Source organism: Peromyscus eremicus, chromosome 7, assembly GCF_949786415.1.
Source record: "Peromyscus eremicus chromosome 7, PerEre_H2_v1, whole genome shotgun sequence".
NCBI classification, from domain to species: Eukaryota; Metazoa; Chordata; class Mammalia; order Rodentia; family Cricetidae; genus Peromyscus; species Peromyscus eremicus.
The window spans coordinates 9,487,033-9,499,480 of record NC_081422.1 but is presented as its reverse complement, the minus strand read 5'-3'; the positions used below and the strand labels follow the sequence as shown (position 1 = coordinate 9,499,480).

At 41.6% G+C, this 12,448-nt stretch overlaps 1 pseudogene; it reads right to left on the bottom strand.

The window, feature by feature from the left end:
* Positions 1-11,825: 11,825 nt before the first annotated feature.
* Positions 11,826-12,175, bottom strand: LOC131914610 (large ribosomal subunit protein eL34-like; annotated as a pseudogene).
* Positions 12,176-12,448: the final 273 nt, after the last annotated feature.

The window sequence follows — 12,448 nt, the reverse complement described above, 5'->3', positions numbered from 1 at the left end:
ATTAAATAGCCCAGCAAGCAGATCAATAACAGAGTGCTGAGATACCACATAGTCCCCTCTTATCTCTGTCTTTGAGACATTCATCAAATTTACCACTGCCCCCAGCCGCCATTCTTTCTCTTGGCTTCAACTGAATTATTTTCCTGTTAGTCTTCTGCCTTGGGACCACCTACACTTCAGGAGAGTTTCCATTTGACAGTGCCACCACCATGCTCCTGCTGTAGGAGCCTAAAATTACAGAATGTCAACAATTGCAACGGATTTATAAAAAAAAAGTATCATGCAGATCTTAAAAATTTTGTTATTTTTCAACTATCCAAGTTATGACAATAGTTTGCATTTTCAATATATGGTCTCCAGACGAGCATATGTGAATAATTTAAGCAATTTCTAGATACTGAACTGCCAGAATATTTTTATAGCCCATGACTTTTTATGCTTATTGCCCCAGTTATTTTTAGATTATTCTTTATCCAACTTAATAATGTTATAGTGGGTAAAAATGGAGCCCCAAAATGACCTCCCTTATTTTTTCTTCAGATATTAGGCGGACCTATTTTTTAAGCTAATCATTATTTACCTAAATAATGGTGGATCTGTGATAAAGCATCAGAAACGTTTTTAAGGCTTTAACTTTTTCAGAAGTAAGTGCCAAGCTAGTTATGAACGTTCAGTGTCTTATATCAGAATTTGTAGGCAGAGTGATTTATTCAAGGTTCTGGTCATATACTTAAGACTCTTCTACTCAACAGTTTGTGCTGAAGCTGATTCAACACAGCTGTTTTAAATAAAACAAATGTGACCTGAAAATCAAATGAAAAACGGAACCCGATCAACTACAAACCATTTGTTTGTCTTTTTTTGCATAATTTGTGGGCTCAGAGGCATATAAGTTGTTTAGAGAAATCACTGGCTGGAGCTTGCAGTGAAATATCCACTACAGAAAGGAAGGGTGGAGGAATATACAATCCTCAATGGTGAAAGATGGTTGGAGTCATTATGAACATAGTAAAGAAATTAATTCTTTCCAAACACTTGCTTACATTTTTTTTCTTCTAAAGGAAGACTGCAGGTATTAGGTGAGAGACAAAATGCCTTCTGAGGGTTTGCTATTTTTTCCTGTCTGCCTTTGTATGGTGCCACACTAGTACCTCATATGTAACATGCTTTTCTCACTTACTGAAGACAATTATTTTTATCATCTTTACATATACTAATGCAAATGCACTGATTATTTTTTTCAAAGTGAGAACTTATTTTTTTATTTAAAATTTTTTAAAATTCATTTTACATACCAACCAGAGATTCCCCTCTCATCCCTCTTCCTGCTCTCCACCCCCTTGCCTTCTCTTCCGATCCATACCACATCCCCTCCTCCAAAAGGTTAAGTTCTCACATGGGGGACAGCCAAGCCTGGTACATTCAGTTGAGGCAGGACCAAGCCCCTCCTCCCTGCATCAAGGGTGAGCAAGGTGTCTGACCATAGGTAATGGGCTCCAGAAAGGCAGCTCATGCACCAGGGATAGATCCTAATCACACTGCCAGGAGCCTTCAAACAGATCCAGCTACACAACTGTCTTCTATATGCAGAGGGTTTAGTCTGGTCCCATGCAGGTTCTACAGCTGTCTGTCTAAAGTTCATGAGTTCCCACGAGCTTGGTTCAGTTTTCTCTGTAGATTTCCCCATCATGATTTTGATCCCCCTTGCTCATATAATTCCTCTTCCCCCTCTTTGACTAGGCTCCTGGGGGCTTGGCCTGGTGCTTGGTTGTGGATCTCTGCATCTGCTTCCATCAGTTACTGGATGAGGGCTCTACCATGACAGTTAGGGTAGTCACTAATCTGATTACCAGAGTAGGCCAGTTCAGGCACCCTCTCCACTATTGCTAGTAGTCCAATCTGGGGCCATCCTGTGGATTCCTGGGAATTTCTCTAGTACCAGGTTTCTCCCTAACCCCACAATGCCCCCTCTATCAAGATATCTCTTTCATTGCTCTCCCATTCCATCCCTCCCCCAGCTCAACCATCTCATTCCCTTATGTTCCCATCTTCCATCCCCTCCCCTCTATTTCCATCCATCCCCAGTTTACTCATGGAGATCTCCTCTGTTTCCCCTTTCCAAGGTGATCCAATCATCCCTCTTAGGGTCCTCCTTGTTTCCTAGCTTCTCTAGAGCTGTGGGTTGCAGTCTGATGATCTTTTGCTTTATATCTAGCATCCACTTAGGACTGAGTACATACCATGTTTGTCTTTCTGAGTCTGGGTTACATCACTCAGGATAATATTTTCTAGTTCCATCCATTTGCCTTCAAATTTCATGATGTTATTGTTTTTTACTGCCGAGTAATACTCCATTGTGTATGTGCACCACATTTCCTTTATACATTCTTCATTTGAGGGCCATCTAGGTTGTTTCCACATTCTGGCTATTACAAATAATGCTGCTATGAACATAGTTGAGTAAGCATTCTTATGGTATAATTGAGCATCCCTTGGGTATATGCCTAAGAGTGGTGTCCTTGGGTCTTGAGGTAGATTGATTCCCACTTTTCTGAGAGATCACCATACTGATTTACAAAGTGGCTGTACAAGTTTGCACTCCCACCAACAGTGGAGGAGTGTTCCCCTTGCTCCACATCCTCTCCAACATGAGCTGTCATCTCACTGAGGATTTTGAACTGTAGTTGCCATCTCTCTACTTGGGCTGCAATGCCCTTCCTTTGCTCCTCTGTTATATTTGGAAACATTTTATTGTCTTTGTTTGCATGTATCTGCATTGTGTAGCATTTGTGCACAAATACATATACAATTCAAGTTCACATGCAGTATGTGTGCATGCGCGCGCATGTGTGTGCGCATGTTTGTGGAGACCAAAAATTGATGGTTGATGTCTTCCTTGCTCACTCTGCATTTTTTCACTTATTGAGGCAAGATCTCTCACTGAATCCAGAATTCACCAATCCTGGGTAGACTGAGTAGACAGTTTGCCCTGGGCTTGAGGTTTCCCATCTCTGCCTTCAGAGTGCTAGGTGACTGCACTTGCCTGCTCTGCTCTTGTGTGGGTTCTGGAGGTTTGTTTTCTACATTTTATTTTTTAAAAAACAATTTTTTTTACTTTACATACCAATCCCTGTTCCCCATCCCTTCCTTTCTCCCACCTCCTCCCTCCCCCCATCCCAACCCCCATCCACTCCTCAGAGGGGGAAGGCCTCCCTTGGGGAGTCAACAAAGTGTGGCATACTAAGTTGAGGCAGGACCAAGCCCCTCCCCAAGGTGTCAGGCGGAGCAAGGTATCCCACCCTGGAAATGTGTTCCAAAAAGCCGTTTCATGCACTGGGGATAAGTCCTGGTCCCATGGCCAGGTGCTCCCCAAACAGATCTAGCCACATAACTGTCACCCACATTCAGAGGGCCTAGTTCAGTTCCATGCATGTTCCCCAGCTGACAGGCCAGAGTCCATGAGCTCCCACCGGCTTGGGTCAGCCATCTCTCTGGTTCCCCCCGCTCCCCCCATGATCTTGGCCTCACTTGCTCCTGTGATCCCTCTCCCTTCTCTTCAACTGAAGTCTAGGAGCTCAGCTCAGTGCTTGGTTGTAGATCATTGCATCTGCTTCCATCAGTTACAGGATGTAGGTTCTATGATGACAATTAGGGTAATTACTAATCTGACTATAGGAGAAGGTAAGTTAAGGCACCCTCTCCATTATTGCCAGGAGTCTTAGCTGGTGTCATCCTTGTGGATTCCTGGGGATTTCCCTAGCAACTTAATTGTTTCCTCTACCAAGATCTCTCTCTCATTGCTCTCTCTCTCTCTATCCCTCCCTCCACTCAGCTATCTCAGACCCTCCTGTTCCTATGCCCCATCCCTTCCCTTCTACCTTCCCCCTCCCAATTTACCCAGGAGATCTTAACTATTTTCCCTTCCTGGAAGCCTCCATGTGTGTCCCTCTTAGAGTCCTCCTTTTACCTAGCTTCTCTGGGGCTGTGGATTATAGCCTGGTTATCCTTTGCTTTGCATCTAATATCCATTTACGAGTGAGTTCATACCATGTTTGTCTTTCTGGGCCTGGGTTACCTCAGGATGATTTTTTTTTCTAATTCCATCTATTTGTTTGCAAATTTCATAATGTCATTGTTTTTTACAGCTGAGTAATACACCATTATGTAAATGTACCACATTTTCCTTACCAATCATCTAGGCTGTTTCCAGGTTCTGGCTATTACGAATAATTCTGCTATGAACATGGGTGAACATGTGTCCTTGTGGTAAGATTGAGCATCCCTTGGGTATATGCCCAAGAATGGTGTAGCTGGGTCTTCAGGTAGGTTGATTCCCAATTTTCTGATAAGCCACCATACTAATTTCTAGAGTGGCTGTACCAGTTTGCACTCCCACCGACAATGGAGGAGTGTTTGCTTTGCTCCACATCCTCTCCAACATAAGGTGTCCTCAGTGTTTTTTATCTTAGCCATTCTGACAGGTGTAAGATGGTATCTCAGAGTCATTTTGATTTGCATTTCCCTGATGACTAAGGATGTTGAGCACTTCCTTAAATGTCTCTTGGCCATTTGAGATTCTTCTGTTGAGAATTCTCTGTAGCCCATTTTTAAATTAGATTATTTGGTGTTTTGATGTCTAGTTTCTTGAGTTCTTTATATATTTTAGAAATCAGCCCTCTGTCAGATGTGGGGTTGGTGATGATCTTTTCCCATTCTGTAGGCTGTCGTTTTGTCTTATTGACTGTGTCCTCTGCCTTACAAAAGCTTCCCAGTTTCATGAGGTCCCATTTATTAATTGTTGCTCTCAGTGTCTGTGCTACTGGTGTTATATTTAGGAAGTAGTCTCCTGTGTCAATGGGTTCGAGGCTACTTCTCACTTTCTCTTCTATGAGGTTCAGTGTAACTGGATTTATGTTGAGGTCTTTGATCCATTTGGACTTGAGTTTTGTGCATGGGGATAGATATGGATCTATGTATATTTTTCGACAATGCTATACAGCAAGCACTGTATCCACTGAGGCAGCTCCCCACTACACATTTCATTCTTGATATAGCTCTCATTGTAGTGTCACTAACAAACTTTACCTGTCACTGGCACTTATTTTAACAGAAGGGTTTCATACATATCACTGCCTTTTGTGATTTACTAATAATTAAATAGTTATCAATTATGGTCTTATATAAATCATTAATAACTGAGCTCAAATATCTTTCTAGTATTTGTGTGCTGGGAATATTTTATTTGGATATAAAACACGAAAAGCCTAGATTTTTGTGAATTGAATGAAAAACCATGGCAAGAGCATGGGTTGGGAGGAGAGTGCTAGACTTCGTTCTCCCTCTGCTGATGTCAGGTGTGCTAGCTTGGTCTTAAACTTCTCAGCCTCTTTCAACTCTAAAATGAAATACTTGCATTAACTAAAACTGATTTAAAAATTGTAGTTGTGTAGAGGAACCATTTCGCAGTTAAGGAGAAATGATGCATTTAACAGACTTAAGAAAAGCTGGGCTGCCTAAAGTCAGGTGAGAAGCATCTCCCAATCAAGTGTACTTTGTTTTCATCACTGTGTATACCTCCTGATATACATTTATAGAATATTATAGAATCTACCAAAGCAGCATTAAAATAAAAAAATAAAAAATAGTTACATCAGATTCCATCCAAAACCAATTTTTCCATAATTTTTTCAAGTGAAAATGAGCATTTACAGAGTAGTCCTCCCACCCCATGACAGAGTTAGGGCTGAGTGGCCCTCTCACCCTGTGTGAGAGGTAGGGCTGAGTGGCCCTCCCACCCAGTGACAGAGGTAGGGCTGAGTGGCCCTCTCACCCTGTGACAGAGGTAGGGCTGAGTGGCCCTCTCACCTTGTGATAGAGGTAGGGCTGAGGGAGCTCCCACCCCATGACAGAGGTAGGGCTGAGTGGCCCTCTCACCCTGTGATAGAGGTAGGGCTGAGGGAGCTCCCACCCCATGAAAGAGGTAGGGCTGAGTGGCCCTCTCACCCCGTGACAGAGGTAGGGCTGAGCAGTCCTCGCACGCTGTGACAGAGCTAGGGCTTTACCCAGAACAAGACTGAATGTAGACACCTCTGCTGCCCCAGAACACTTTCTCCCCTGCTTTAGACCCTTGCTCTGCTGCCTCCCAGAGTTAGGGAGCGCAGAAGCAGCTAGCCTTCTCTTCTCTGACATTTGTTTTTGAATTTACATAATTGAATTTTTGTCTGAACTTACATACAGCTTTCATATATGACTTGAGTCCGACGGTTCTTTTTCAAACAACCACAAATATAAAACCACAATTTATGAAGAGGTAAGGACATTTCTATTAAAATAACAACAACAAAGAAGACAAATGGAAAAGACCAGCTTGAGCTTTTTTATGACCCAAAGATATTTGGGGATACAGATTATTAGGAATGAATAAAATAAAACCATTGTTTAATATTCTTAGGCCCTTTCAGACTAGGAGATTTTATAGAATCTCAAAAAATATTTATAAAAGAAATGTCAAAAGGACATCTTAAATCATATATACATGAACTTCCATTTAAATGGGATAAATATAATAATCTTTAGGAAAACTGCTTGTTCTATTGATAATTATTATTAGTGTTAATATTATGTATTAAAGAATCAATGTACCTTCCCTGAACTCGGGAACTCACTTGAGGAGGCAAATATAACATTGAAGGCTTATCAGTGTGACGTATGATGACATGTGTCACTGTCACTGGCTGGACAGGTCTATCTGCTCATGTGGGAGAGGAAGCAGACACAGGCTGGTTCTGACATGAACGTAAGCTGCTCAGATGCACAGCCGCAATGAGAAGACGTGCAGTGAAAACCAGGCATTTTGCTGTATGACTATCTCTCAGCATTAGGGAGATGCTGGCAGGACAATCAGGAGTTCAAGGCCATCCTCAACTGCATAGCAAGTCTAAAGATATTTGGATAATATGAGGCCAAACAACCCAGACAGCTGGAGTAGCTAGTACCGAAGAGGCAGATGCTATTTTAGGTGACAGAATTTAAATATTTGTGCTTTGTCTGAAAGGGGGAAGAAGATATGAGACACATGCACTGTTCTGTACAAATGTGAAATGTGCCTGAATTCACAACACAGCTTCCCCTGGATCTTACTTGCTAACGCAGTACACTGAAGGCATAACAGGACTTCAGGACAGTCCATTACCATCTTGCTGGTCATTGGTCCTTACCGGTTTCTCATGGATCCCTGACTTTCTACAAGAAGTACAGCTACCTGAATATTGTCTTGGAGTGCTATGGCGTTTTTTGTCGTGGTGGTCCTGTTGTGGAAGGAGGTACGGCCCTGGTGGGGGAAGAGATAGCACTGGGAGCTTAAAGGTTTGTGCCATTTTGTGTTTGCTGTCCCTGCTTGATGTTTATGGTTTGAGGCATAAACTAGGACTCAGCTGCTGCCCCGGCCACTATGTCTGCAGCTTGCTGCCATGACGATCCTATCATTAGACTCTAATCCTCAGTGGCAAAGAAACCCTTCCTTGTGTAAGTTGTCTGGATCATGATTTTTTATCAAAGAAATAGAAAAGTAACTGTTGTAGGCATCTAGAAACTTGACTGTTTCTTTTGTTTCCTGCAACATTTGCTGCTTCAGTTTGACACACAAGGTCCTCAGGTCAGTGTAGTAAGAGCAGTACACTGTAGTGGTGACTTACAGCTCTGTGAATACACTGTGAATAACTTAAAATTCTACCCTTACTTCTCTAGGGCTCCATGCACTACTATTATATCTATTGCGCCCATTTGAAATACTGTTTTTTCCTCATTTATGATGATGTCTCTACTGTGCGACTCACATGAAATACATCATCTCACCCCAGCACCATCCAGCCCTCCAACCTCCATGATTGTACCTGAAAGAACAAATCCTGTAAACTTGACAGGATTGAGGAGCACTATTGAAACACATCTCTGGGTTTGTGAGGGGTTTTGTACTCTACATTCACCAAGGAGGGAAGCCCTGCCCTTTTTGTGGATGGCATTACTCCATGGGAAGGTTCCTGACTAAATGAAAAGGAGAGGGCAAGCTGTGCACAAGTTTTCCTGGCTCGGTTTCCTGACTGAGGGTACTTCGATGAACCACCTCCTGTTCCTGATGCCACACCTTCTTCCCATGATAGACCGTATCCACAGAAACAAAGTGAAAATCAGACCTTCCTTCCTAAAGTAGCTTTTGTCAGGTGTTTTTGGTAAGAACCAGAAAGGTAACCTATTCCCTGAGGTTTGGCATAGGACCTATGCTTGGCTCCTTTTACTTTTTCCTGGGAGACTTTTCACTAGAACTCTAGCAAAGAAAACGAAGAGGACAAAGCGGGAGAAATTGAGTGTAGTTAGTGGGTAGCAGCAGGAGATAGCTCTGTACACGGCACCAGTGGCAAGAGCAGCCATGCGTAGTGTGGAATGGAGGACAGCCAGGAGGCTTGTGTCTACTGCAGAGTGTGGAGGACAGCCATGAGGCTGGTGTCCACTGCAGAGTGTGGAGGACAGCCATGAGGCTGGTGCCTACTGCAGAGTGTGGAGGACAGCCCTGAGGCTTGTGTCTACTGCAGAGTGTGGAGGACAGCCCTGAGGCTTGTGTCTACTGCAGAGTGTGGAGGACAGCCCTGAGGCTTATGTCTACTGCAGAGTGTGGAGGACAGCCCTGAGGCTTGTGTCTACTGCAGAGTGTGGAGGAGGACAGCCATGAGGCTGGTGTCCACTGCACAGTGTGGAGGACAGCCATGAGGCTTGTGTCTACTGCAGAGTGTGGAGGACAGCCATGAGGCTTGTGTCTACTGCAGAGTGTGGAGGACAGTCATGACGCTGGTGTCCACTGCACAGTGTGGAGGACAGCCATGAGGCTGGTGTCTACTGCACAGTGTGGAGTGGAGGACAGCCAGGAGGCTGGTGTCCACTGCACAGTCTGGAGGACAGCCATGAGGCTGGTGTCTACTGCTCACCCCAGAACTTGTGTTCTTTGCCAAGCCTACCCTTGACTTTGAATACTGCCTAAGACAGGGTTGCCTTCTATTATGTGTAAGCAAGAGCTATGTCCCAGATTTAAAAACTGCACTGTTGCAGTACCATCTGGAGCCACATCAATGTATTTGAATGAACAATAGTTGAATAACAACTATTTTACAATATTGACAAATATTTAAGAATTAGTCAATACGCATTTATCATGATATATAGCAGTCATGTTGTCAAGCTTTGACACTAGTTTAAAAAAGTAACCAAAATGCTACATGAGATATATTTAAGTGCCAGAAACTAGTCACGGTAAATGATATTGTTAATGTTGGGAACTTGAGGTTCTTAAATTATAAGGGTTTAAAGCTGGGAAAAGAATTTAGATGAGCTTTTTCGGTTAAGCTGTGATGTGTTGGTGCAGTGGCAGAGATTTGGAAAGGTCAAATTCAAGTAGAAATTCTCTTATGCCAACCCACCGAGAAAGGAAATCACTTCCAAAGAGAGAGGTATTGTATGCCAAAGAGAACAAATCTGATACATGGAAAGAAAATATTTTCTAACTTCATTTGGATTTGTGTATTGGCAATTGAAAGAAAATACAGTAAAATGACATTTTAAAATTATAAATTCTCTTTATTTCATGCAAGTATACAATAAAATATGATCATATCTATACACCATCTCCTTCATCCAATTCCCATGTATCTCTTCCAATAAGTCCCTTCCAACTTCATCTCCCTTGCCCATGTTTTTAATAGCCCACTAGGTCCATTTTGTATTGCCTGTATGTGTGTTGGTGTGAGGCTTTTACCAGTGATATCAAAACCTACCAGTGGGAACACCATCTAAAGAATGACTAGCCCATCCTTAGCAGGTGTCAGTACCGATAGCTCCTCTTTATTAATGTATGAGGTCAGGAGTAAACCCTCTTGTCTCCCTGGAATTTTGGCTGGCTTGATCTTGTACAGGTCTTGTGATTGTGTGGGTAACCACAGTTGATATGAATAGTTCATGAGTGTAATAGCTGTTTTACATCCAGAAAACAGCATTTCCCAGCACTCCTCCACACCCTCCGTCTCAAGGACACCATCCAACATGGGACTTGCACAGTAATATTTTTAAAAATTCAGAAATGAACCAGAAGAAAAGGTTCAGGAAAGAACACCTACCCTGAGTTGAATAGGGAAGTACTGTATAAAGCAGAATAGAATTTAATGCATTGGGGTAAACTATAAGTCAGGAGAACATAGATACCATCATGACAAAGTATATGGTCATTATAAGTATGTGCATAGCTGTGTTGATGTTTTACACGGATAACACATTAAGCATAGTTCATTCCATCAGATAGATCCAATCATTAATATTGGCTTTTCTGTTGTGTTGATGTCACCTGTGATTTTCTTTTTCCTCAATCCACTTAGTTATCATCGATTCTTTTCCTACTATCTCTGTGACCTCAGCCCTTCACTTTGCTCTCAGTGCTGATGCTTTGGCTCTGGTCCTCATTATGCTCATCAAAGCTGTCACAGATGGGCTTTGAGTTCTGACTTTTTGATATGCCACTGAACCATTCCACTGCATACAGCTGGCTGCAGAGGGCCATTACTAAAACACAAACACACTACTTTTAAATTAGTGTACAAAACAATGGGGTTTGTTATATTTTCATACATTTATTTCACAGTATTTTTGTTCATATTCACATACCTGTTACAAAGAGTCCTTGCTGCTGTCATATATATATATATATATATATATATATATATATATATATATATATATATATATATATGTGTGTTTACTCAGTTGTCCATGGATGTGTACACCAGATGGATGAGTATCTCTGTGGCATGCTGAATTACTCCAGGTATATATACAGGATGGGCATAGCTAGGTCCTGAGGTAGTTCTATTTTTAGCTTCCTGGGTAACCTCTACATTAGTCTTCATAATTACTATATCAATCTATATTCTTACCAGAAGTACATAAGGTTTCCTCTTCCCCCATATCCTTGCCAAAATTTATTGTTTGTTTTCTTAATGATAGTCATTTTGACTGGGGTGAGATGGAACTTTAGTACAGTATTGATGTTCATTTCTCTGATAACTAATGATATTGAATCTATTTTCCTATAATTATGAGTCATGCATATTTTTATTATTGAAACTGTTGACTCATTTTGTTTGCCCATTTATAATATGGATTATCTGATTTTCGACATTTTCTCAGTTATCTATATGTTCCGTTTGATGTAGCTGGCAAAGGTCTTCTCTCCTGTGCACCAGTCTTAGAATTTGTTCTGTATCAGGCCATTATTTCATTGCTAAGTGTTGTGACAAGATGATGTATCAAGGCTTATTGCTTATTTTCTTCCCACCCTTCACTCAGCTTCCCAGAGCTTCTTCAGAAGACGCCACATCTTACTTGTTACACACTGTTTCATCAAGCTGCTTTCCTTTTCTATTTCCTTGGCTGCTTAAACTCCGTACAAACACAAACCCGTCATCACCCTTTTGAGTGACTTTTCTCTGTTGTTACTCTCTTTTGTAGTGATTAGTCCATCTAATCAATGGTTCTTATCACATATTTGCTTGTCTGTTTCTCACTCATGCTAGACTTGAAAAAACAGGCTTTCCTGACCTATGTATTGCCAGTGTCTAACATAACATTTGACATACTGTTCAGTATGTCAGCAATAGTTGTGGATTGGACACATTTCTAATATATTGTACAATGTTAACTATTTAAAATATGGGGGGAATCTTGTGAAATAAATCTTCCATATTATATATTTTTCACAGGCCAAGCATTTATTTTTATTCCTTAAAGCTCTATATTTCTCTTTCTGACTCTGTTTGTGCCTTCAACATGTTCACAACAATTTTCTGCTCCTCAATAAGGAAGCCTTCTTGATCCTATCACAGACACATTTGGCACACATGGAACCACACAGGCCCTGCTGACATGATTCTTTATCTTAGACAATCTCATAAGGACCTTAGGTCTCCCAGCACGGTCCCCAGAGTCTGCCTAGACACACACCACATGCAGATTTAGGTGCTCTCCCAACTTTCTTGGTATAAAGGCAAACAGTCCTGTTGTGAGGGATTAGAGACAGCCTGGTTTTGTGAGAGGCTGTATTGTAGGAAAGCCAATGATGGTATGTCAAATACTCGACCATTTTGAGTGCCACTAAGCACCATCCCTGGAAGAGCAACCATCCAAATTATTTTCAATGTCTAATGAAAGATTTAAAAGAAGCAAAAATTACTGATAGATAGTAACTATTTCAATCCTACTAGCAAAGCTTTGTTGTAGATGAGACAGTGATTTACCCTTTCAGTTTCATGCATGAGAAAAGAGAAGCCAATGAATTTAAGGAAACTTGTCTAGATCCACAGAAGTAGGTAAGAGAAGGCCATGGTTTTGAGGTGCCAGGAATATTTTATAACTT